A 24,876-nucleotide genomic window follows, 5' to 3' on the forward strand; every position below is an offset into this window, starting at 1 on the left:
AACACTCCCCTCCTTGCTTCCCAGTTTGCCTTTCCGCAGGGTAAAGCCCAGTTGCACAACATCTGCGGCAACTATGGGACTCAAAACACTTAACAGCACCCATTTGTCTGATCCTCACAACCTTGTGCGCAAGGCAGGAAGGGGTGGTCTTTGTCCAGATCTTGCTTGGGGAAGGCTGGATAAACCTCTTCATGCACTGAAGATCCAGGGAAAATCATTACTCCCTGTCAGGAAGCTGTCACTGTCTCCTGGCTGGTTGCCCAGGCAAGTATAAAGATAAGGAAAAGTTTCTTTATTCCAAACTTTACAGAGAGACTATAGAACCCAGCCTCCTGGATAATGGCGTTGCCCCAAGTGAATCTCCACCCCCCCCTTCTCTCCCACTTCCTCATTCTTCTTCATCATCATCATCATGTCCTCTACAGATGCCGCTAAGTGCCCTCTGTCTTTGAGCTCTTTGCTCTCCTACTTTTAAGGCTCGCCAGGTTCTGGGAGATGGAGAGTCTGGAATGCTTTCTAGTGACAACGTGTCAGCCAGCTGTTGCTCCGGCTGTGTCTGCTCCTCCTCCCCCATGATTTCCCAAATTTTCCCTTGATCTGCCTCTGAGCTGTGACCTCCCGCAAACCCCTGTTGTAAATCTATACTGTCTTCCTCTTCCTCCCCCCTGGAAAGGTCAGAATGGGGAGGTGGTCTCCACCACTCCTCCTCTCCCCAACCCCTGACATTCCCCAACTCCTGTAGTTAAGCCAGGCATAGGCAACCTTCAGCCCTCTAGATGTTTTGGACTACAACTCCCACCATCCCTGACCACTGGCCCTGTTAGCTAGGGATCGTGGGAGTTGTAGGCCAAAACATCTGGAGGGCCGAAGGTTGCCTATGGCTGAGTTAAGCAAAGGAAAAAATAGACCTAGCTGCACATTTAGTATAAAATGTGTCATTTGGCCCTTTGGGCGCCATCTTCAAGTAATGTGGTGCCCATGCCTCCTCTTCCTAAGCTGGGATGCAGGTGGTGCTGTGATCTAAACCACTGAGCCTCTTTGGCGTTCTGATCTGAAGGTCGGCAGTTTGAATCCCTGCGATGGGGTGAGATCCCGTTGATCTGTCCCAGCTTCTCCCAACCTAGCAGTTTGAAAGCACACCAGTGCAAGTAGATAAATAGGTACCACTGTTGCAGGAAGGTAAATGGCGTTTCCGTGCGCTCTGACTTCGTCACAGTGTTCTGTTGCACCAGAAGCAGTTTAGTCATGCTGGTCACATGACCTGTGGACAAATGCTGGCTCCCTCCGCCTGAAAGTGAGATAAGCACCGCAACCCCATAGTTGCTTTTGATTGGACATCCATCCAGGTGTCCTTTACCTTTTTACCTTCCTATTGTACCTAGCATGTCACATTTATGCCCAAGCAGTGGCAGTGCCCCACCAGCACATCAGCAATTACAGGTCTGGGTTTACAGATGGTGTGAAAACTTCCATTTTGCTCTTGTGCCAGCATCAAGGCAGTGAAGCCTGATCAGATGCAGCCCTGCAAAATCCTGGTGGCCCTTTGCAGAAATAAACCAATAATTTGCATATAGATGCTAGGCAGATCCATTGCAAGTATACAACTTGAACATACGGGAAAAGATTAATCTTGTCACTTGTACTACTTGTACTGATTGAAGTCTATTTGCAGCGGATAGCAATGGAAATAGATGGCACAAATGTAGTTTAAAGCTTTTTATATCCACTCTCCCATCTTTCGGAAAACCCCTTTCAAATGTTAAAACAAAGCTTCAGTAGTTATTATAGCTATTGCTCCCCAGGTACATCTGCCTTTTAAGCCATTCATTAATCATCAGTCATCAGATTAATAATGTCCTCTGTGAATACCTTTTGACAATCTGCAATTAAATACCGTGGAAACATTACTTTATTTTTATTTATTTTTAAATGAATCATGCACCGGCAGAACAAAATGAGTGGATTTATGCTTTCGACTTAAGACGTCAACAGTGGTCAGGATGGTTAGTCAGCTAGGCGAGTCAACATATGATTCATACAGAAAAACTAGCTATAATAACTCGAAGAGAGAGAAAATCACAGGCAGATTAATATTCTAGTTATGGAGATGCCTCCTCCCCCCCCCCAAAAAAACCCGCTAGAAATGAAGGGGGGCAACTGATTTGTGGGGAAAAGAAAGTATGATCAAACATGGGGTTTTTAAAAATGCCAGGTGATGGGACTCATTGCCCACACTTTTAAAAAAATAAATTAACAGTGGGGTTCAGTAAGGAAATTCGCCGGCAGTTGCGGGCTTCCCTTCAAAATATTTCCCCCTCCTCTCTAGGAAGTAGTGGGCAGAGGCAGGTAGCAGAAATGAAGGTCAGATCTCTATGGGGGAATATCACCTGTCATTTTACCTGTCACTTCACCTCATAAATAGAAGGCATTGTTACTTCCTGCCTTTCCACCCACACCGTCCTCTCACTAAAGAGGCTGATTCACACAACCTCTGGGAGAAAAGCCAACTGCTTATATCCTACAGGGGCTGATGCTTTCGTTCAGCCTGGGTCCAAGCAGTGTTGGATTTACATATAAGCTAAACAAGATATACCTTAGGGTCCCACTCTCTTGCCCCACCCCCAAAAAAACTAAAGGAAAAAAACTAGATGTAAAAAATATAAGATGTAAAACAAATAAAATAAAACCTACGTACAGCAACAGTGTTTTGTTGTGTAGGCTCCTATTTGTTATGTGCAAAATGGCTTTAGATACCAATTAGGTCCATAAATTACTACAGAGCATACATTCAACACAAAAAACAGCAACAATATGTTGTTGACAAAGGACAACTGGACATATAAAGGGCTTCATATAAAGGGAGAGCCAGTGTGGTGTAGTGGTTAAGAGCAGTGGACTCGTAATCTGGTGAACCAGGTTCGCTTCCTTGCTCCTCCACATGCAGCTGCTGGGTGACCTTGGGCTAGTCAGACTTCTCTGAAGTCTCTCAGCCTCACTCACCTCACAGAGTGTTTGTTGGGGAGGAAGGAAAAGGAGATTGTCAGCCGCTTTGAGACTTCTTAAGGGGAGTGAAAGGCGGGATATCAAGTCCAAACTCTTCCTCCTCCTCCTCTTCTTCCCATTACCTTCAGGAGCCTTTAGATCGGCAAGCCGAAGAGGCTCTGTTTAGACCACAGCACCACCTGCATCCCTAACACTAATATGACTCCTGAGATACCACGTTACTTTAAAACTGTGTATGGGAGAGTAAAATTCTTAGGAAGAGCATGTTTTCTAACAAAAAGCTGTTGGTGATGAAGAATGCTGAGAGATCAGAAAGCGTCCAATTCAAAGTGATCTATCTCTGCGTAAACAAAGCAAAAATACTTTGTGTTCCTAATAAAAGAAGTTCATTATTATTTCATAGCTACTCTATAGTCTTATACGACTTGGCATATCCTCTGCAAAACTAAAAGCACCATGTGGCCACAAGCTGGAAAGGTAGGATATGCGATGGCAGGGAGTCATTTTCTCCGTTAAGATAAATTACAGGACCTTTCTGCAGAAAACGTGACTCAGAACTCAAAATTCATGCTATAGAACTGGAGATGGGGGAACTCAAGGCCAGGGATCTGAAAGCACACCACGCATTTAAAGCATTTCCCCCAAATACTCCTATGATCTAGGATTAGATAGTTTACCCCTCACAGAACTACCCCCTTAGCTATGCCCATGGGTGAGGAGAAGCTGCACACTTTAAATGTAGGGTATTTATGCCAGAGGCCATGGTGACATTCATGATTAAATGGGATCTGAGGCCAGGATTTCCTGATCCAACACTCCAGGGTTTCACGAAGCACCCAAAATATGTACTTTCAGTGCCTACCTACCAATGAGGCTATAGTCATACCAAATTATTTTTCATGACACAATGAAAAAAAGCCCTACTCAAGTATTATACTCATGAGTAAGCAGAACACTTGAGTATGGCATGCTAGCTCTCCCACTCTCAGGGTTGCTATCTCTGCTGCCCTCCTTGATTTGGAGGGCAACTGCCCTCAATGGGGAACTCATACTCTCCAACATTTCTCCTATGGAAATAGGGATGTCCTATTCCAACCCTCCCTTCATGGATCACTGCCTTGCCATGGCGAAGGGGCTTGAATAACTCAGAGAAGCTATGAGCTATGCCGTGCAGTGCCACCCAAGATGGACAGGTCATAGTGGAGAGTTTTGACCAAATGTGATCCACGTGGAGCAGGAACCAGCAAGCCACTCTAGTATCCCTGCCAAGAAAACTCCATGGACAAAGACAACAGGCATAAAAAGTTATAATGCTGGAAGATGAGCCCCTCAGGTCGGAAGGCGTCCAACATGTTACTGAAGAAGAGTGGAGGACAAGTACAAGTAGATTCAGAGCTGATGAAGTGGCTGGGCCAAAGCCGAAAGGTCGCTCAGTTGCGGATATGCCTGTAAGCGAAAGGAAAGTCCAATGTTGTAAAGAAAAATATTGCATAGGAACCTGGAATGTAAGAACCATGAACCTTGGTAAGTTGGATGTGGTCAAAAATGAGATGGAAGGAGACTCCCTGGAAAAGGAGTCTTTCCCTGATGTTGGGAAAGATTGAGGGCACAAGGAGAAGGAGTTGATAGAGGATGAGATGGTTGGACAGTGTTCTCGAAGCTACCAGCATGAGTTTGACCAAACTGTGGGAGGAAGTGGAAGACAGGAGTGCTTGGCGTATTTGGTCCAGGGGGTCACAAAGAGTCAGACACAACTAAACAACAACAATTCCAACCCCTCCAACATTTCTCCAATGAAAATAGGGACGTCCTAAGGAAAAGTGGCACAAACAGCAAAACCCAAATAGTGGTGACACAAAGAACAAAAATCCAAAACAAATCCTAAGAGCCATTAGTTCAATGAATCTGAAACAAGAAAAACTGGCACATCAGGTTAGAGGGTGAATCCAAAGACAGCCAGGGAGTGCCAGCAGGCAAGAATCTGTCTCACCTGGTTATGGGTTGTATCTGACTACATCATTTTTAGAGTAGGCCCACTGAGATCAGTGGACACGAGTTAGTTTATGATTAAGAAGTCCAATGATTTCAATGAGCATGACTTAGTCAACGTTATGTTTACTTCCATCCACGAGAAGCATCTCTGCCAAATTCCCCTTCCTCGGGTCCAGTGAGGGTGGGCAAATGACAGACTTTAAATGTTCGGAGAAATAAGATTCAACAACAATGGGGAAATGGCGCCAAGTAGAATTTAGCATAGGCAGTCAAGCAAGTGAGAGATAAACTCCCAGCATTCGAGAAATAGCTGCAGGGGAAAAGGATCAAGAACTCTATTTTCTCTCCTCAGCTGAAGTGCATATTGCATGTGTGAAGAAAGAGGGGCGGGGGGGGGGGGGGAATGGTATCCAAGGAGACAGCAAGTCCACATTATGCTTCAGGGCCCAGTCAGCCTCAAGTGCTTAGCAACACTGGACCCACATGACAAGCCTTCAAGACCACCTTTTGCTCGAAAACCCTGCAATTAAAAAGCTTATCAAAACTGAAATTAAAACATTAAGAGAAAGACGAGAAGGGTGCTTGTAGGCCTGGCAAGTAACCTCTTTCTCTTGGTCTGTATGTTTCCTCAACCCACAAGGGTCTGCGTTGTTCCACTCTATTTATGTTGTGGGCTCCTGAGGAGACAGGCTGGGTCTTCGCATCAACAACCAAGCAAAATCCATAGCACTCTGTGTGTACCAGACTCATTGGAGGCTAAAGACGACAGACGTTAAAGGAATATTAAATACCCCACAGGGTTGAATCTGTGGGTCCCTAGCAGACTATATTGTTGGCCTTCTGACTCTCCAGTATAGGGCATTTGAGTCTCCTCTCTCATGAAGGAGGCTGACACAAAAATATGTCGTATCAACGTACACTTTCATAGCATATTTTCATATTCCTTGGCAATATATAAATTGGCTCCCAACACTTACAACTTCATATGGCAAAGAAGGATGGTTGGCTCAGAGATCCTTGTTGTTTTCTCTACACCTAATTGTTCCTTCTGTTTTTAGCCAAACCACCATCACTCATGGACAAGGAGGAGAGAACAGCAATAATAATAATAATAATAATAATAATAATAATAATAATAATTTATTATTTATACCCCGTCCATCTGGCTGGGTTTCACCAGCCTCTCTGGGCAGCTCCCAACAGAATATTAAAAACACAATAGCACATCAGACATTAAAAACTTCCATTAAAAACAGGGCTGCCTTCAGATGTCTTCTAGAAGTCAGATAGTTGTTTATTTCCTTGACATCTGATGGGAGGGCATTCCACAGGGTGGGCACCACTACCAAGAAGGCCCTCTGCCCGGTTCCCTGTAGCTTCATTTCTCACAGTGAGGGAACCACCAGAAGGCGCTCGGAGCTGGTCCTCAGTGTCCTGGCTGAACAATGGGGGTGGAGATGCTCCTTCATGTATACTGGGAACAAGCTTGGGAGACTCCAAGGTTTGAAGAAGTACCCAACTCTTGGAGGGGGGAACCTCTTTAAATCTGGGAGGGGGAATCCCCAAACAATCCAATGAAGATAGGAGATATTCAGTAGCACAGACTGCTGTCCGACTGCTGTTGGGAAGGAAAACTACTGGAAGGGGCATGGAATATATTATTGTGGATGAAAGGCATGGGTGACATTTCATGCTGACATTTTGTTGCAGGTCTCAGTTTTCTGTGTGCTGGTCAGGAGTGATTGGTCCATCCACCCAATCCTGCACCAAGCTCCTTGCTACCTCACCCCTCCCAGGATCCAGCAGTGATGCTTGGCATCGGGAGGCTAGGTGAGTAATCCCTCCCTACCAACCATCTGCCCCATCTGTTGATCCTTACTGAAACACCCCCATTTATGTGCTAGAGGGAGGTATCATCAAGGGAACCCCAAGGTCTGAAATACTTTTTAAAAAGTAGGGCTGGGGGTGGGGACTAAGTAAGATGGAAGGAACCTCCCAAAACAGTCCAGGGAATAAGAATATAGAAGCTGCTTTATATTGAGGCAAGACATTGGTCCATCTGGTTCATTATTGTTTATTGTTTACAACGGCTCTCTGGGATTTCAGCTCTACCTGAAAACACTGGGGGCTGAACCTGGGAAAGCAAAGCAGATACTGTACTACTGAGCTATAGGCCTTTCCCTAGAGCAAACATACTGAGTAGCCTTGGGATGGCTGTCAACGTCAGGGATGGGGCAGAGGAGAAATGGTGGAGACCACCTCCCCAGCCTGACCCTTCCAGAGAAGAAGGAGACAGGTCAGAATTGCCACAGGGGACTGAGGGAGGTCACAGCTCAGAGGCAGATGAGGGGAAAAGCTGGGAAATAATGGGAGAGGAAGAGGAGGAGGAAGAACCACCAGGAGGGCAACAGCCAGGGCCAGATTTAGGTTTGATGAGGCCCTAAGCTACTGAAGGTAATAGGGCCCTTTATATGTCCAGCTGTCCTTTGTCAACAACAAATTGTCCCTGTTTTTTGTGTTGAATATATGCTATATGGTAATCTATGGACCTATAGTGTACCTCGGGTTACAGACGCTTCAGGTTACATACGCTTCAGGTGACAGACTCCGCTAACCCAGCAATAGTACATCAGGTTAAGAACTTTGCTTCAGGATGAGAACAGAAATCATGCTCCGGCGGCGCGGCAGCAGCAGGAGGCCCTGTTAGCTAAAGTGGTGCTTCAGGTTAAGAACAGTTTCAGGTTAAGAACGGACCTCCGGAATGAATTAAGTACTTAACCCAAGGTACCACTGTAATGGGTATCTAAAGCCATTTGCACATAACAAAATATGTATTTTATAAAAGTAATTGTTGAACTGAAATACAATTGGAAATGTACATACAGGGTTTTTTCCCTTTAATTTTTTGGGGGGCCTCCAAGAGAGTGGAGCCCTAAGCTATAGCTTGTTTAGCTGATACGTAAATCCAGCACTGGCAACAACTGACAGACACAATGTCCTTAGAAAGCATTCAAGACCTCCCCCCCCCCATTCCAGAACCTGGCGAGCATTGAAAGTAGTAGAGCACAGGGCTCAGAATCAAAGGACCGTCAGCGCCGCCCATAGGGGGAGAAGGTGACGAATGAGGAAGTTGGAGAAAAGGGGACGAGGGTTAATTGGGGCAACACCTCTCTCTGTGAATATTGAATAAAAAGCAGTTGGTAAGGACTTTTCCTTGTCTTATCCGTTCCTGGCAACCTACTGTGGTGGGTTGGGTCCTCTGCCGCCTGACAGTCGGCATGGATAAATGGAAAACCTGACAAGAGGGAGGATAGACGGAATTGAATAGCCTCAACAGGAGTGATCCACAGCAGCAAAACTGAGCCGCAGGTCCCGCTTGTTCATTTTAATACATAGATATGAACACAGAGGGTTGGGTCCAGAGCAACTCAGAGCACTCCCATGTTGCTGGAACCGGTCCAGGCTTGCTTGCTTGGCTTTTACATCTGCTGCTGCTCCTACTAGTGCAAAGTATTAAAAAGCTTTATTCAATGAAAGGTCAAAAGCACCTGGCACCCATCCGCCCAGAACCCTCACAATATTTGCAGGTAGGAGAGACCCCTGCCTCAAATCCTGGAGAGTCAGAGCAAAGAACTACGAGCTTGATAGACCAATGGCCTGATATTATAAGGCAGGCATCCTCAACCTCAGCCCTCCAGATGTTTTTGGCCAAAACTCCCATGATCCCTAGCTAGCAGGACCAATTGTAGTCTCAAAACATCAGGAGGGCCGAGGCTGAGGAAGCCTGTTAAAAGGGGTGCGGGTGGCGCTGTGGTTTAAACAACTGAGCCTCTTGGGCTTGCCGATCGGAAGATCGGTGGCTCGAATCCCCACGACGGAGTGAGCTCCTGTTGCTTTGTCCCAGCTTCTGCCAACCTAGCAGTTCGAAAGCATGCCAGTGCGAGTAGATAAATAGGTACCGCTGCAGTGGGAAGGTAAACGGCATTTCCATGCGCTCTGGTTTCCGTCACGGTGTTCCGTTGTGCCAGAAGTGGTTTAGTCATGCTGGCCGCATGACCCAGAAAGATGCTGTGGACAAACGCCGGCTCCCTCGGCCTGAAAGCGAGATGAGCGCCACAACCCCAGAGTCGCCTTTGACTGGACTTAACCGTCCAAGGTTCCTTTACTTTTTACCTTATAAGGCAGCTTCCTATATAATAATAATAATAATTTATTATTTGTACCCCGCCCATCTGGCTGGGTCTCCCCAGCCACTCTGGGCGGCTTCCATAAAAACCAAAAATACACTAAAATATCACAGATTAAAAACTTCCCTGAACAGGGCTGCCTTAAGATGTCTTCTGAATGTCAGGTAGTTATTTATTGCTTTGACATCTGATGGGAGGGCGTTCCACAGGGCAGGCGCCACGACCGAGAAGGCCCTCTGCCTGGTTCCCTGTAGCTTTGCTTCTCGCAATGAGGGAACCGCCAGAAGGCCCTTGGCACTGGACCTCAGCGTCCGGGCAGAACGATGGAGGTGGAGACGCTCCTTCAGGTATACTGGGCCGAGGCCGTTTAGGGCTTTAAAGGTCAACACCAGCACTTTGAATTGTGCTCGGAAACGTACTGGGAGCCAATGTAGGTCTTTCAAGACCGGTGTTATGTGGTCTCGGCGGCCGCCCCCAGTCACCAGTCTAGCTGCCGCATTCTGGATTAGTTGTAGTTTCTGAGTCACCTTCAAAGGTAGCCCCATGTAGAGCGCATTGCAGTAGTCCAAGCGGGAGATAACTAGAGCATGCACCACTCTGGCGAGACAGTCCGCAGGCAGGTAGGGTCTCAGCCTGCGTACCAGGTGGAGTTGGTAGACAGCTGCCCTGGATACAGAATTGACCTGCGCCTCCATGGACAGCTGTGAGTCCAAAATGACTCCCAGGCTGCGCACCTGGTCCTTCAGGGGCACAGTTACCCTATTCAGGACCAGGGAGTCCTCCACACCAGCCCGCCCCCTGTCCCCCAAAAACAGTACTTCTGTCTTGTCAGGATTCAACCTCAATCCATTAGCCGCCATCCATCCTCCAACCGCCTCCAGGCACTCACACAGGACCTTCACCGCCTTCACTGGTTCTGATTTGAAAGAGAGGTAGAGCTGGGTATCATCTGCATATTGACCAGTGACTTTGGGACACTATGCAACGCCAGCATTTTCCACTCACTTAACATTGTCCTTGTAATTACTAAGCTAGCCTCCATACAGCAGTTCTTTTAATGAGCAAAGTGACTTAGGCTTTCTGCGATCCTTTTGTCCTAATTACAAAACTGCTCCTAATCATTATCCCTCTTTGATAAATGAGGAACAGTTCTAGGTGAGATGTGCTATCTGCTAGATCACCTTGATTCTCAAAGGCCTTGTGTTTACACCACATCAAGCTAAACAATGGGTTAGCAGGAGAAAGTGAATGCGTGGGCTCTCCTGGAATCCGTTTTTGTTTTTTTAAATTTATTTAGGTTTATAGAGAAAAATACAAAACTCAACATACCACCCCATTTTAAAATCAAACCTAGACTTTTATCTAGATACAATAAAAGCATGGGGGGGGGAGGGAAAGAAAAATAAAGAAATTAAAAAGAGTAGAAAAGAGAGGTTAAAAGAGAAAGGTAGAAAAATTAGATTCAGGAAACAACTTCACCTGTCCTCTTTATAAAAACATTATTCACTTCATGCAATCCAATATTACACCCAAAAAAGCCATTTTCTATAAACAAAAATTATTTTCAATCCTCAAATCCAAATATCATTATTTCTTTCTCTTTTCTTCATGCAAAAAGTCTATGGGAGATTTCCAATCCTTAACAAATTTTAACAATGACTTTTCTGTGATTAAACATGTCGATTTCTCTACCTCAGCTAAGTCCGTTAGTTTAACAGCCATTCTTTCATTGCTGGTGACAAAGGATCCTTCCATCTTTGTGCATATATGGAGAGGAGCTTGCAACGGAGCATAGACACTATGGATCCATCAATACTGTCTATGCTGACTAGTGGACACACGCCAAGATTTCAGACAAAGTTCTCTCCCAGGCCTACTGAGACATGCTGGGGACTGATAGGAGTCATCTTTCTTGAAGTTTGAACCTAAGTTTTGAAGTTTGAACCTAAGTTTTCTTGAAGTTAAAACCTAAGTTTTAAGAAGAACTCAATAGCACAAGCTGTTCAACAGCAGAACAGACTGCCTCAGGAGGCAGAGAACTTTCCTTCACTGGGGCAAGAATTCAACTTTGTGCTCTTCTGATACAGTGGTACCTCAGGTTAAGTACTTAATTCGTCCTGGAGGTCTGTTTTTAACCTGAAACTGTTCTTAACCTGAATCACCACTTTAGCTAATGGGGCCTCCTGCTGCTGCCGCGCTGCCGGAGCACGATTTCTGTTCTCATCCTGAAGCAAAGTTCTTAACCAGAGGTACTATTTCTGGATTGGTGGAGTGTGTAACCTGAAGTGCATGTAACCTGAGGCGTATATATCCCAAGGTACCACTGTAGTTCCTATCAGCGAAAGCAACTTGGCTTGCCAGATGGAACGATTCATCCTCTCTTCCCCACCTGTTTGCTGTTGCAGGGGTTCTCCTCACCTCCTCTCCAGCCAATTTTGGGGGAACACAGGGGAAGGAGTAGGGGAAAAGACCCACTGTGCAAGCAAGAAGTCCTTTCACAGTTGAATCCCATCCTAGGAGGTCTTCCTAAGCCAAGAATGGATGGCCACCCCTATCAGGGATGCCATCGTGGTGGGTTTCCTGCAACAGCTGGCAATGGTTGCATCTCAGGTCCTTTCCAATTCTATCATACTAACACTACCCAATATAGATCTGTCAAAGCTCAAATCCGATTTGATCTCGTAGAGGGATAATTGCCGGTTAACTGAGGGCTGCCTGGGCCAAATATGGCTTCCTATGGTGCCCGCAAGTATCGAAACATTATGTGAATCATGGGGCAAGCCATGGGTTCACATGTACCTGCTAATCGGGAGTGAGCAAATCAGCTCTAGGGTTCTGTACTTCTCAATGTACAATGTAGCCCCCGATCTGTTTTCTCAGGAACGGCTTCCTTATTCACCTAGAAAACTGTTTGTATCAAAATGAAAATGGTACGCAGGAGGCCTCTGGCGAGGATTTATTTTAACTTGTTCCTTTGATTTCCCCTCAGCAATGAGCAACGCTCCCACTGTCCTTTCTTTCTTTCTCCCTGGAGCTCTCTGAAATGCCTTTTTCAAAAAGAGAAAGGAGAAAGGAGCACGTTGTGCTGCGTGGAAAAATAGCTATGATGGAAGGGCCAGTCTCATGAATAAAAAGACTGAAATTAGACGAATAGGGTTTCTTTCTCATTGCTGCAGTAGGCGTTAATAACATATCTTGAACCAAGCACGCCATGCAAAAAAATAAAAAAAGTTATTCTGGTTAATCCACTTGTTGAAATAAAAGTTGGGTAAGTAATGAAATAGATACATCTTTGGGCCACAGAAATATTCTACAGATTTCCAGGTCTGGATAAATAATAGGTATTGTGAGCCTTTTTCTCGTTGGTATAGATGGCCATTCAAGAAATGACACAAGACATGCATCGACATTTTAAATACAACAATAACATGGCACTATTCTGTGCTGGGGTGTGACATAATATCTTACAGCCCATGTTTCTCTTTATAAATATAGCGTTAGTGGTTCAATTTGTCATATTCAAAGCAGTACCACTGATACAAGCTGACCTGGATGTGTAGAATTTGGGTATATTGTTCTAATCCATTTTTTGTTTATCGTTGATTTTATGTTTCGAATGATTTAAAGAGCTGTTTTATCTTTTTTTAAAACTGATAATTTTATTGTGTTATTCTCTTTGTAAAACCACTTTGAGGGGTTCTTTTAAACAATCAAGCTCTCTGCTCTTTTACTTAGAACTTTACTGCTACCAGAATCATTGTTATCATTGATTTACCTGCGTACTGCTTACTTGCCCAAATGGCATTATTTTATCATCAGTTATAAAATATTGACACATAATTAAAGCACGCAATGAAAAACAACTCCATCAGAATATCCAAAGCACCCACGATTAAAATAGACAATAAATAGACAATAAAACAAAGCACAGCAATTAAAACGGAGGAGCAATCAAAACAATTAGATCAGGAAGCTCAAGTTCAGGGGAACGCTTGTCAAAACAAGCTTGCCTTCAAGAGTCAGCAGAATGACAATATTGATGTGGCCTCTACTATTTCAGCATGGAGGCTGTTCACAACACTGGCACATCTACTGAAAAAGCCCACCATCATGTACGCTGAAAGAAAATTATATGAAAATGATGTACCGGTGGTATTTGACTCCTAATAAGTTAGTAAAAATGTGTAGGATAAGTACAAGTATTTGCTGGAAATCTAAAGAAAAAGGTGGCAACTTTTATCATATGTGGTGGACATGTAAGGTAATAAAATAATTCTGGGAAATGATATAAAACGAATTGAAAAAAAATGTTTAAAATAACCAGAAGCTTTTTTATTAGGAATTGTAGGTACAAATATTCCAAAGGAGCAGAAAAGACTTTCAATGTATGTGACAACAGCCACACGGATCTTACTAGCCCAGAGATGGAAAGAAGACAAAGTCCCTACCAGAGAGGAATGGTAAACCAAGCTGTTGGACTATGCCATGGGTAGGCAAACTAAGGCCCGGGGGCTGGATTCGGCCCAATCACTTTCTAAATCTGGCCCGTGGACGGTCTGGGAGTCAGCATGTTTTTACATGAGCAGAATGTGTCCTTTTATTTAAAATGCATCTCTGGGCTATTTGTGGGGCATAGGAATTTGTTCATTCCCCCCCCCTTCAAAATATAGTCCGGCCCCCCACAAGGTCTGAGGGACAGTGGACCAGCCCCCTGCTGAAAAAGTTTGCTGACCCCTGGACTATGACAAAATGGCAAAACTGACCGGAAAGCTCAGGAACCAAGACGACCAAAACTTCAATAAAGAATGGGGAAAATGTATAATTTACCTAAGAGACCACTGTAAGCAGATGAAAACATTAGCAGGTTTGCAGTAACACTTGCAATGTAGCAAACATAGGAATAAAATGGAGTGATATAAAACATGGATTATGGAATAATATGCAGTTGAAAAAGCTGACATTTGGACCCAGGGAGTGGAAGGTGGGAAGTACAGAGATTCGGAGAAATCTCTAAATATGGATATGCATTTTGTATTGTTATAATTCTATATTTGTAAAATCAAATAAAAATTATTTGAAAAAGAAAAGGCCCACAGCCATTGTACCATAAACCAAGAATCACCAAGGTGGTGACAAAACTAACAGGGTTGCAGTTGCTGAACTTAGTGTCCTTCCTGGGTGCTGTGGAGGAGAAGGCTTTTTATCGCGTATCCTGGGGTCTACAGTTATTTAGGGATTTGTATGTAAGTAAGTAAGTAAGTATGTATGTATGTATGTATGTATGTATGTATGTATGGGACGAGGGTGGTGCTGTGAGTTAAACCACAGAGCCTAGGATCAGAAGGTCGGCAGTTCGAATCCCCGCAACGGGGTGAGCTCCCGTTGTTCGGTCCCTGCTCCTGCCCACCTAGCAATTCGAAAGCACGTCAAAGTGCAAGTAGATAAATAGGTACCGCTCTGGTGGGAAGGTAAACAGCGTTTCCGTGTGCTGCTCTGGTTCGCCAGAAGCGGCTTAGTCATGCTGGCCACATGACCCAGAAGCTGTACGCTGGCTCCCTTGGTCAGTAAAGTGAGATGAGGCTGCAACCCCAGAGTCGGCCACGACTGGACCTAATGGTGAGGGGTCCCTTTACCTTTACCTATGTAAGCAGCAGGACCTAAGATTATGCACTTCCTTCATCACTCCTGCAACCCTGCCTCAAATCCCTTCACCGAGCACAAGTTCCTTGCCTTTATTGTTAACCATCTCTACAGTTTTGCCCCAGTCTCCTTGCCCGTCCTCACAAATTGTTACACCTTCACCTGCATTCTTCTTGCCTTCAACCCCAGACCACCCTGCTCAGTTCTTTTCTTGCATGGGTTCTCTGTAGATGAGCAGACAGCTGCACTGGGGAAACCATGCATGTGTGGGCCTTTCTAATGCAGATGTGTGTGTCTTTTAAAAAAATTCATCTTTATTTGATTTTACAAAAATTAGTTTATAGCAGTACCAAATTCATATCCGTATAAAGAGATTTCTCTGAATCTCGCAACTTCCCCCATCCCTTCCATGTATCCTAATGTGAACATTTTCAGCTACATATTATTTCCTAATCTATATTTTGTATTTATCCATATTATCCATAATACAGTGGTACCTCGGTTTAAGAACAGTCCTGCTTACAAACAATTCGGTTTACGAACTCTGCAAAACTGGAAATAGTGTCCCAGTTTGCGAACTTTACCTTGGTCTAAGAAGGGAAGCCGAACGGTGGAAGGGCACCAGCAGCGGGAGGCCTCATTAGGGAAAGTGTGCTTCGGTTTAAAAACGGATTCGGTTTAAGAACAGATGTCTGGAACAGATTAAGTTCATAAACCGAGGTACCACTATACGTGTTACATTACAAGTGATATTAAAACCCTAATGTTTTCATCATAACCTAGACAGCATCTTAAAAAGCAGAGACATCACCTTGCCAACAAAGGTCCGTATAGTTAAAGCTATGGTTTTCCCAGTAGTGATGTATGGAAGTGAGAGCTGGACCATAAAGAAGGCTGATCGCCGAAGAATTGTTCCTTTGAATTATGGTCTGGAGGAGACTCTTGAGAGTCCCATGGACTGCAAGAAGATCAAACCTATCCATTCTTAAGGGAAGCAGCCCTGAGTGCTCACTGGAAGGACAGATCCTGAAGCTGAGGCTCCAATACTTTGGCCACCTCATGAGAAGAGAAGACTCCCTGGAAAAGACCCTGATGTTGGGAAAGATGGAGGGCACAAGGAGAAGGGGACGACAGAGGACGAGATGGTTGGACAGTGTTCTCGAAGCTAGGAACATGAGTTTGACCCAACTGCGGGAGGCAGTGGAAGACAGGAGTGCCTGGCGTGCTCTGGTCTATGGGGTCATGAAGAGTCGGACACGACTAAACAACTAAACAACAACCACCATGTTTTCATATGTTTACAGTGGTCTCCTATGTAAATTATAAATGTCTCCCATTCTTTTTTTTAAAAAAAATTCCACTTGGTTCCTGAGCTTTCCAGTCAGTTTTGCCATTTTGGTGTAGTCCATCAGCTTAGGTCCTCTCTCGTAGGGACTCGTTCTTCTTTCCATCTCTGGGCTAGTAGCATCTGTGTGGCTGTTGTTGCATACATAAAAAGTCTTTTCGTGCAGATATGTGTGTCAATACCAAGATGTCCACGGTCCCCTTCTCCATGCCTATAAGCTATGCATGGGGAGGGGGGACTCAATAGGGCTTGCCACTGCCGGACATATGTTTCGTGTGTTAAGATCAAAAGGGGCTCTCCTGGTAGTTCCTGCATTAAATGAGGCACAAAGTTGAAATATACTCGGAGTCGATAGTGGATTTCATGCTCTTATTCAGCTCATAGTGGTGAGGAGGAATGGAAGTTCCACCAGAATGTCTGCTTTATATACATTATTTACACAATGGGCCCCACGTGGTTGGCCAATTCCGGGATTCTCCTGTAGGCCAATCAGGTTGCGGATTCACTTCCACCTGGAGCTGGATTGGGTGGCTCCTGTGGACCAATCAGACTGCTGTATTCTGGGTCCTATTGTTCTAGGACCAATCAGACTGCTGCATTCTGAATCCTATTGTTCTAGGACCAATCAGACTGCTGCATTTTGGATTCTATTCAACTCAATACATAACAGAAGTGCAGGTGACAACCCCACCCCACCCCCCACTGAAGGATATCTCCCCTCCCCTCTGTATTCTTTTAGATGCCAGGTGAAAACCCACCTTTCTTTGCTTGGCTTTTAGTGCCCGACGGGTTAAGCCATTTTGGTGGTGGTGGTGGGGGGGTTAATCAAGTTATTTACAACAGCTGGGATAGTTCAGTCGGTAGAGCATGAGACTCTTTAATCTCAGGGTTGTAGGTTGGAGCCCCAACTTGGGCATTGCAGAGGGATGAATTAGATGACCCTCGTGGTCCCTTCCAACTCTGCAATTCTAGAATGGTACGTAATTTACAAGAATTGTTTTAACGCTTACGTTTATTGTGCTTTTAGATTGCCATACGTTGTGTAACCTGTCCTGTGCCCCCCCTTTTGTTAAGGGCCATATACAGTGGTCCCTCGGGTTAAGTACTTAATTCGTTCTGGAGGTCCGTTCTTAACCTGAAACTGTTCTTAACCTGAAGCACCACTTTAGCTAATGGGGCCTCCTGCTGCCGCCGCGCCGCCGGAGCACAATTTCTCTTCTCATCCTGAAGCAAAGTTCTTAAGCTGAAGCACTATTTCTGGGTTAGCGCAGTCTGTAACCTGAAGTGTATGTAACCTGAAGCGTATGTAACCTGAGGTACCACTGTATAAATCTCTTTAGAGATGATAGATAGATAGATAGATAGATAGATAGATAGATAGATAGATGATAGATGGTTTTCTCCTCCTTTTAAGTTACTCTCCCTTAGTGCTCCCTTGGATGTCAAGATGTGTTCCTTTCCAAAACATTTAACTGGTACCATATCTCTCTCTCTCTCTCTCTCTCTCTCTCTCTCTCTCTCTCTCTCTCTCTCCTTTCAAGTACTTCCTCAAAACCACTTTTCCCACAAAGCCTTTTGCCCAGCCCCTTAATTCCATCAGTTATCCTGCACAACTGGAAGGAAGCCAAAGCATTTCTTCTTGTTCATATTCCTCTCTCTTTACTGTTTCTTCTTCCGTTCCTTCTTTCCCTCAGATGATTTCCCAGTGTTTACACAAGAAAGAGACAGGAACAGAGCAGATGTCATATATAATACAATAATAATAGTGTTTAATCTATATCCCACCCACCTTTCTGGGTTTCCCCAGCCACTCTGGACGGCTTACAACACAACAAAGCATCAAACATTAAAACAACAACAACAAACAAACAAACCAATAAATCAACAGAAACCAACAACAATAATAGCAATAATAAACAGTTTACACTTATACCCAAATTAAAATAACCGCCAACCCCAATTAAACATTTAACCAACATCAACCCAACAAAAACAAAACAGAGGAACCAAAATTTGAACATTTTAAAATACTTTAGCCAGTTGTCCCAACCCAAGAGTTATTCCAGCAATGTCCTTCCGGCCTCCCAGGAGCCTTTTGGGAAGGGCACAAACTGGCTTCAAATCAGTGTGAAGGTAAGTACAAATATGCATCCATGAATACAAAGGAATAATACAAAAATGAATTATTATTATCATTATTATCATTATTAATTTATGTATACCCCGCACAACAGAGGCAATGTAAATATTTTTTTAAAAATATAGTGTATTTTGGGTCTATGGACCGCAATAAAATTGTGTGTGTGTGTGTAAATAAAAAAAAATACAGTGCCATGCATTCCAAACTCTAGGATAATAGGATAGTGGATTTTTACTGTGGCCCTTATTTCTACCATAAAAAAATAAGTGAGTGCCAAGTCAAAACAAATTTCTTTGATTTACAGTGGTACCTCAGGTTAAGTACTTAATACGTTCCGGAGGTCCGTACTTAACCTGAAACTGTTCTTAACCTGAAGCACCACTTTAGCTAATGGGGCCTCCTGCTGCCGCTGCGCCGCCAGAGCACGATTTCTGTTCTCACCCTGAAGCAAAGTTCTTAACCTGAAGCACTATTTCTGGGTTAGTGGAGTCTGTAACCTGAAGCGTCTGTAACCTGAAGCGTATGTAACCTGAGGTACCACTGTATTTGATACGATGAAGAAATAACATTTTGAGTCACTATTTCCTTAGGAAATAGGAATCCATGCGTCTCCTATTCAGTTTGCAGGCCTCCTAAGGGGCAGAGACCATGCAGAAGATCTGAGGTTCCATCCTTCATGTCTCCAGGATGGTCTGAGGAAACGCCCCCCCGCCCAAGAAACTCTGCCACCCATCAGTGTTGATAACCCTGAGACAGATGGGCCCCAGGCTCTGACTTGGTCTAAAGTAGCTTTCTATGTTTCTGACTCTCCTTGCTACCCTTTAGCTTTTACTGGAAAAAGCAAACAGATGGGCTGAAACACTGCAATTATACTGCGTAATTATGAAAGAATGCACAATTAAACATTTCCTAGAAGGGCCCAGAGCCACATCACAATAGCTGTGTTCAATTTCCATTGAAATGAATGGGAACTAGCGATATAAGTGGAAGCAGCCCCAATCAATGGGTCAAGCAGAACCTCCCATTGATTTCAATGGGTCAGGGTTTCTCATACAGCATGCAAGTGTTATTTCAGACAGATTCTCCCCTCAGGGCAAAATAACGAGATGACTTTGCATCCTTGTCTCAGGTCTAAAGTATATAGCCGGTGCAGAACATTATCTTGACTGAAATGGTAGTTTTTAGATTTTACCATGACAGCCTGTCTGACTGCCAAGGCTACAAAGATCTGCCAGGGGGCACGTGGAGACCAGGAGAAGGAAATATCTTTAGCACATCTGTGCCTTTATAAAGCATCTCATTCCTTATGGCGCTTGCTGAAGAAGACATGGGTAATTCATGGATGACTGAATCAAGGTTTTACTTTTGGACAGTGTTGTTGTTGTTTAGTCATTTAGTCATGTCTGACTCTTCGTGACCCCATGGACCAGAGCACGCCAGGCACTTCTGTCTTCCACTGCCTCCCACAGTTTGGTCAAACTCATGCTGGTAGCTTTGAGAACACTGCCCAACCATCTCGTCCTCTTTCGTCCCCTTCTCCTTGTGCCCTCCATCTTTCCCAGCATCAGGGTTTTTTCCAGGGAGTCTTCTCTTCTCATGAGGTGGCCAAAGTATTGGAGCCTCAGCTTCAAGACCTGGCCTTCCAGTGAGCACTCAGGGCTGCTTTCCTTAAGAATGGATAGATTTGATCTTCTTGCAGTCCATGGGACTCTCAAGAGTCTCCTCCAGCACCATAATTCAAAAGCATCAATTCTTAGGCGATCAGCCTTCTTTATGGTCCAGCTCTCACTTCCATACATCACTACTGGGAAAACCATGGCTTTAACTATACGGACCTTTGTTGGCAAGGTGATGTCTCTGTAGCCAGTTCTAGTCCTACTTAGAGTAGACTTACTGCAGTTAATGGGCCTAAGTTAGCCGTGTCTACTAAGTTCAATGTGTTTACTAGCATTGGATCCAACCCTCTGGCCAGGAAGCAACAAAATGCAGCAAAAGAAAGCAATATACACTTACTAGACAAAGCATTTGTAGCCCATCCAGGGGCATCAGTGCCCAGCGAATTGGCAATGGCAGCAGCCTACACATGATTTTTATCTAAAATTGTATCTGGAGTTTTAGGCTCTCCATATGATGGTGTCAAGAAGCCCAGAACCGGCCAAATCCCAAAGCTATTAAGGAGAGAGTGAACAGGTGGCAGCCAGACGCTGCCAGTGAAAATCAAGACCAAGCTCTCCTAGTCCAGTCTGCTTTGACCTTCTCTTGTGCTAGGGAAGGAATTCAAGAAGCAAAGGTCATAGCTACAGCAGAGATGGGCAGACTTCAGCGTTGTAGGAAGTGGAAGCGCTGGACCAGTGCCTTGCCTTGGCAATGGACTGGATGAAAGCCAACAAACTGAAGCTCAATCCAGATAAGACACTGTTAGTGGGTGGTTTCCTAGACCAGATGGGTGGGAGATCATCTGCTCTTGATGGGGTTATACTTCCTCTGAAGGAGCAGGTTCATAGCTTGGGGGTCCTCCTGGATCCTTTGCTGTCACTCAGGTGGCCTCAGTGGCCCAGAGTGCCTTCCATCAGCTTCGGCTGGTGGCCCAGCTACGCCCCTATCTGGACAGGGACAGCCTAACTACTGTTGTCTATGCTCTGGTAACCTTAAGGTTAGATTACTGCAATGCGTTACACATAGGGGCTGCCTCTGAAGACAGTTCGGAAACTTCAGCTGGTGCAGAATTCAGCAGCCAGGTTGCTCACCGGAGCAAGACAGTTTGAGTATATTACACCGATCCTGGTCCAGCTGCACTTTCATCATCCCTAGCTAGCAAGACCAATGGTCAGGAATGATGGGAACTGTAGTCCAAAAGCAGTTGTAGACCCAAGCTTGGGAAACATTGCTCTAATGTGTCCTTTTCCAGAAAAATATTTTTTGGGGGATGAGGGTTAGTTGTTGCTGTTGTTCGACAATTAGGAGGTAGAAATACTTTCGAATCACTCAGAGATCTACTAGTAGAGCCCAACCAGGTGTGCCATCTTGAATATAATATTGAGGGGCCCAGGTAAGCTCTGTCCTGCACAACTGATCACAAGACACAGGGCACACATATCATTTGAATGCCAATGCCAGTGTATAAGACAAGTACAAATACCTACTGGAAATGTAAGGGGAAAGAAGGCATCTTCTACCATATGTGGTGGATGTGTAAGGTAATAAAAGCATTCTGGGAAATGATACAGTGGTACCTTGGTTTAAGAAGAGTCCTGTTTATGAACAATTCGGTTTACAAACTCCGCAAAACCGGAAATAGTGTTCCAGTTTGCAAACTTTACGAACGGTGGAAGTGCACCGGTGACGGGAGGCCTCATTAGCGAAAGCCTCGGTTTAAGAATGGATTCGGGTTAAGAACGGACTTCTGGAACGGATTAAGTTCGTAAACTGAGGTACCACTGTATAATGAACTGAAAAAAATGTTTAAAACAACCTTTGTAAAAACAACAACACAGAAGCTTTTTTATTAGGAATTGTAGATACTGATATCCCAAAGGAACATAAAAGACTTTTTATGTATGCGACAACAGCCACGCGGATGTTACTAGCCCAGAGATGGAAAGAATGTCCCTACTTGAAAAGAATAGCAAACCAAGCTGTTGGACTATGCCAAAATAGCAAAACTGACCAAAACTTCAGAATGGGGGAAAATTATAATTTATCTAGGAGACTACTGTAAGCAGATGAAAACATTAGCAGGATTCTAAAAATCCAATAATATGGATTATAAAATAATATGTAGTTGAGAAGGTGTACAATAGGACCCACGGAGGGGAAGGTGAGAAGTCCAGAAATTCGGAGCAATCTCTAAATATGGATATGTAATTTGGATTGTTGTGGGACGCAGGTGGCGCTGTGGGTTAAAGCCTCAGCGCCTAGGGCTTGCCGATCGAAAGGTCGCGGTTCGAATCCCTGCGGCGGGGTGCGCTCCCGCTGCTCGGTCCCAGCGCCTGCCAACCTAGCAATTCGAAAGCACCTCCGGATGCAAGTAGATAAATAGGGACCGCTTACCAGCGGGAAGGTAAACGGCGTTTCCGTGTGCGGCTCTGGCTCTGGCTCTGGCTCTGGCCAGAGCAGCTTCGTCACGCTGGCCACGTGACCCGGAAGTATCTCCGGACAGCGCTGGCCCCTGGCCTCTTAAGTGAGATGGGCGCACAACCCCAGAGTCTGTCAAGACTGGCCCGTACGGGCAGGGGTACCTTTACCTTTAATTTGGATTGTTATACTTTTATATTTGTAAAATCATTATATATCTATATATCTATATCTATCTATCTATCTATCTATCTATCTATCTATCTATCTAGCACCATTAAACAATTACACAACATGTTAAAAGGGGGGGGGGAGGAGAATGGCAATGCCCATCAACTGGAAGGGACAGACTCCTCAAATATTTTATGATGGGGGTACGGGGGACAGAAAAGACTTCAGCCCCTAGGGGTTGGCTCATATGATCCCAACCTAATTGAAAACTTTCCATTTCAGTTTTCCACCCAAAATATTTTCTATTTGTTTTAGAGAAATGCAAACAGAACAAAAAGAAAGAATCCAAGGAATCCAAGATGTAAACCATAACAGTTAATTTCAGTTTCTCTGTTACCATGTTTTCCGTTTTAAATTAGGTTCTCCACACTTCCACAAGAGATTGAGAATTATTATTTTTTAATCTTCATGAAAATGCACTAACATTTTCTCCTGATATAGGCATGTGTGTATGTGGTTGCGCCTAATAAGGATGCTTTTGCAAAGCAATTTCCCCAAATATAATATATTCTTGCATGTTATTTTTACTAATACATGCACTTTATTCCCACTAATACCAGTATATGCATTTTTGCACACACTGACGGAAAACTGCATATCAAAATTCAGAGATGGCTGTGTTTCAGTTCTCATATTGCAGAAAGTGAGAATTGGGTCGATTTGTCTTTAAAATGCCAACAGAATCAAATTTCTTCCCTACTCTTTTCCTCTAATCTACAGCACAACCTGGAAGATTGGGCGTAGACAACGATAAGGCAAGAAGCAGGCATATTGAAAACACCTTGGAGTGTCTGCAGCAGCTGCAAAAGGAGTAAGCGAAGCATATCGGACAATCCTCATTTCTCAACCCTTCCCAACGACGCAGGAAGAAGAAGAAAAAACACCAAAATATGAGGTTAGATTACAGGGTTTTACAGTACAAAAGGTTTGCATTAAAATTCCTTGGGTTTTCACTCTCAGCAAAAGACATGCAAGTGGTTTCTTCCAGCAGTAGATCGAACTCTTCGCTGTTTAAAATAATTTCAGCCTTGCATGTCCCATATCTTGTAAAAAAAATCACATATCCATGTCTGAAAATCATACATTCTGGGACGTGTTTATGATTGGAACAGTTCCTTTGGAATTAATTTGTGTGATGCAATTGATTTGGCTTTTTAAATCCTCTGGAATGTTTTTTGGAGTAAAATGCAGATTGCAGTTGTCTAGCAATATAGTATTTTATTTATTTTAATGCCAGTTCCAATAATCCAGGATGCTACTTTACAGGACCCCAAGAGCTTTGGGCTGATTTCTTTCTTTCTTTCTTTCTTTCTTTCTTTCTTTCTTTCTTTCAGCTGGGCATCATCCCCTCTGCAATATCGCAAACTGCTTGCGAAAGTCCAAATTCCATAAGCAGCTCTGGCTGAAGGCCTGCTGTCCAAAAAACAGAAACCCAAAGCTTCAATGGGTGGGTGGCACTAGTTGTGCTGTCGTCTGGATCGTGGCCATCACTTTTCTCTTCTGCAGCATTAATTACTAGTGCAGAATGGTCGGCTGGAGCTGACAATTTGCTGGCTGTTACTCTCCTTTTTAAAGCTTTAAGGAAGTCATGTAGCACTTGATTAATAACAGCTTACAGGAGCTCATGCCAATGAAAGATATTGGCCTGCTTTCTTCCCTCTTGGCCCTTTTTTGCCTGACCCAATTCTGTACCACATTTCGTGGTACAGGTCTGGGCTTTAAACCTCCATGTCTGAGCATTTTGGTTTTGGGGGTTTGTTTGTTTTTGTCCTGGCGCTTTCCCAAGGAAAACTCATGTTTGACCGCTGGAGCAAATGGCCATCCAAGTTTTCCGCGGAATACCATTTGCTCCAATTCAGCGATGAAATGCAGTGTTTCCTGGGGAAAGTGCTGGGAGGGAAAGAACCACACAAAAAGTGTGGTGCAAAAGGAAGTCTGGATAAGCCCTTAAGTGTGTTGTTCGAACCAGGACTTGTGGTTAAACTCTGCCCTTGCTAACCATGAAGCTGTACAAACCTTGGCTACACTGAGGAGCCTTACCGCTGCCCTTAATGACTTACTGTATTTTTCACTCTATAAGACGCACTTTTTCCCTCCTAAAAAGTAAGGGGAAATGTGTGTGCGTCTTATGGAGCGAATGCAGGCTGCGCAGCTATCCCAGAAGCCAGAACAGCGAGAGGAATCGCTGTGCAGCGATCCCTCTTGCTGTTCTGGCTTCTGGGATTCAGAATAATTTTTTTTCTTGTTTTTCTCCTCCAAAAAAC

General features: G+C 44.3%; 1 protein-coding gene across 2 annotated transcripts in view; it reads right to left on the bottom strand.

The window, feature by feature from the left end:
- The window catches only part of VSNL1 (visinin like 1), a 111,787-nt gene that overhangs the window by 62,303 nt on the left and 24,608 nt on the right, over positions 1 to 24,876 (bottom strand). The window lies entirely within an intron of this gene.

Source organism: Podarcis cretensis (assembly GCF_951804945.1).
Source record: "Podarcis cretensis genome assembly, chromosome: 3".
Classification (NCBI taxonomy): domain Eukaryota; kingdom Metazoa; phylum Chordata; class Lepidosauria; order Squamata; family Lacertidae; genus Podarcis; species Podarcis cretensis.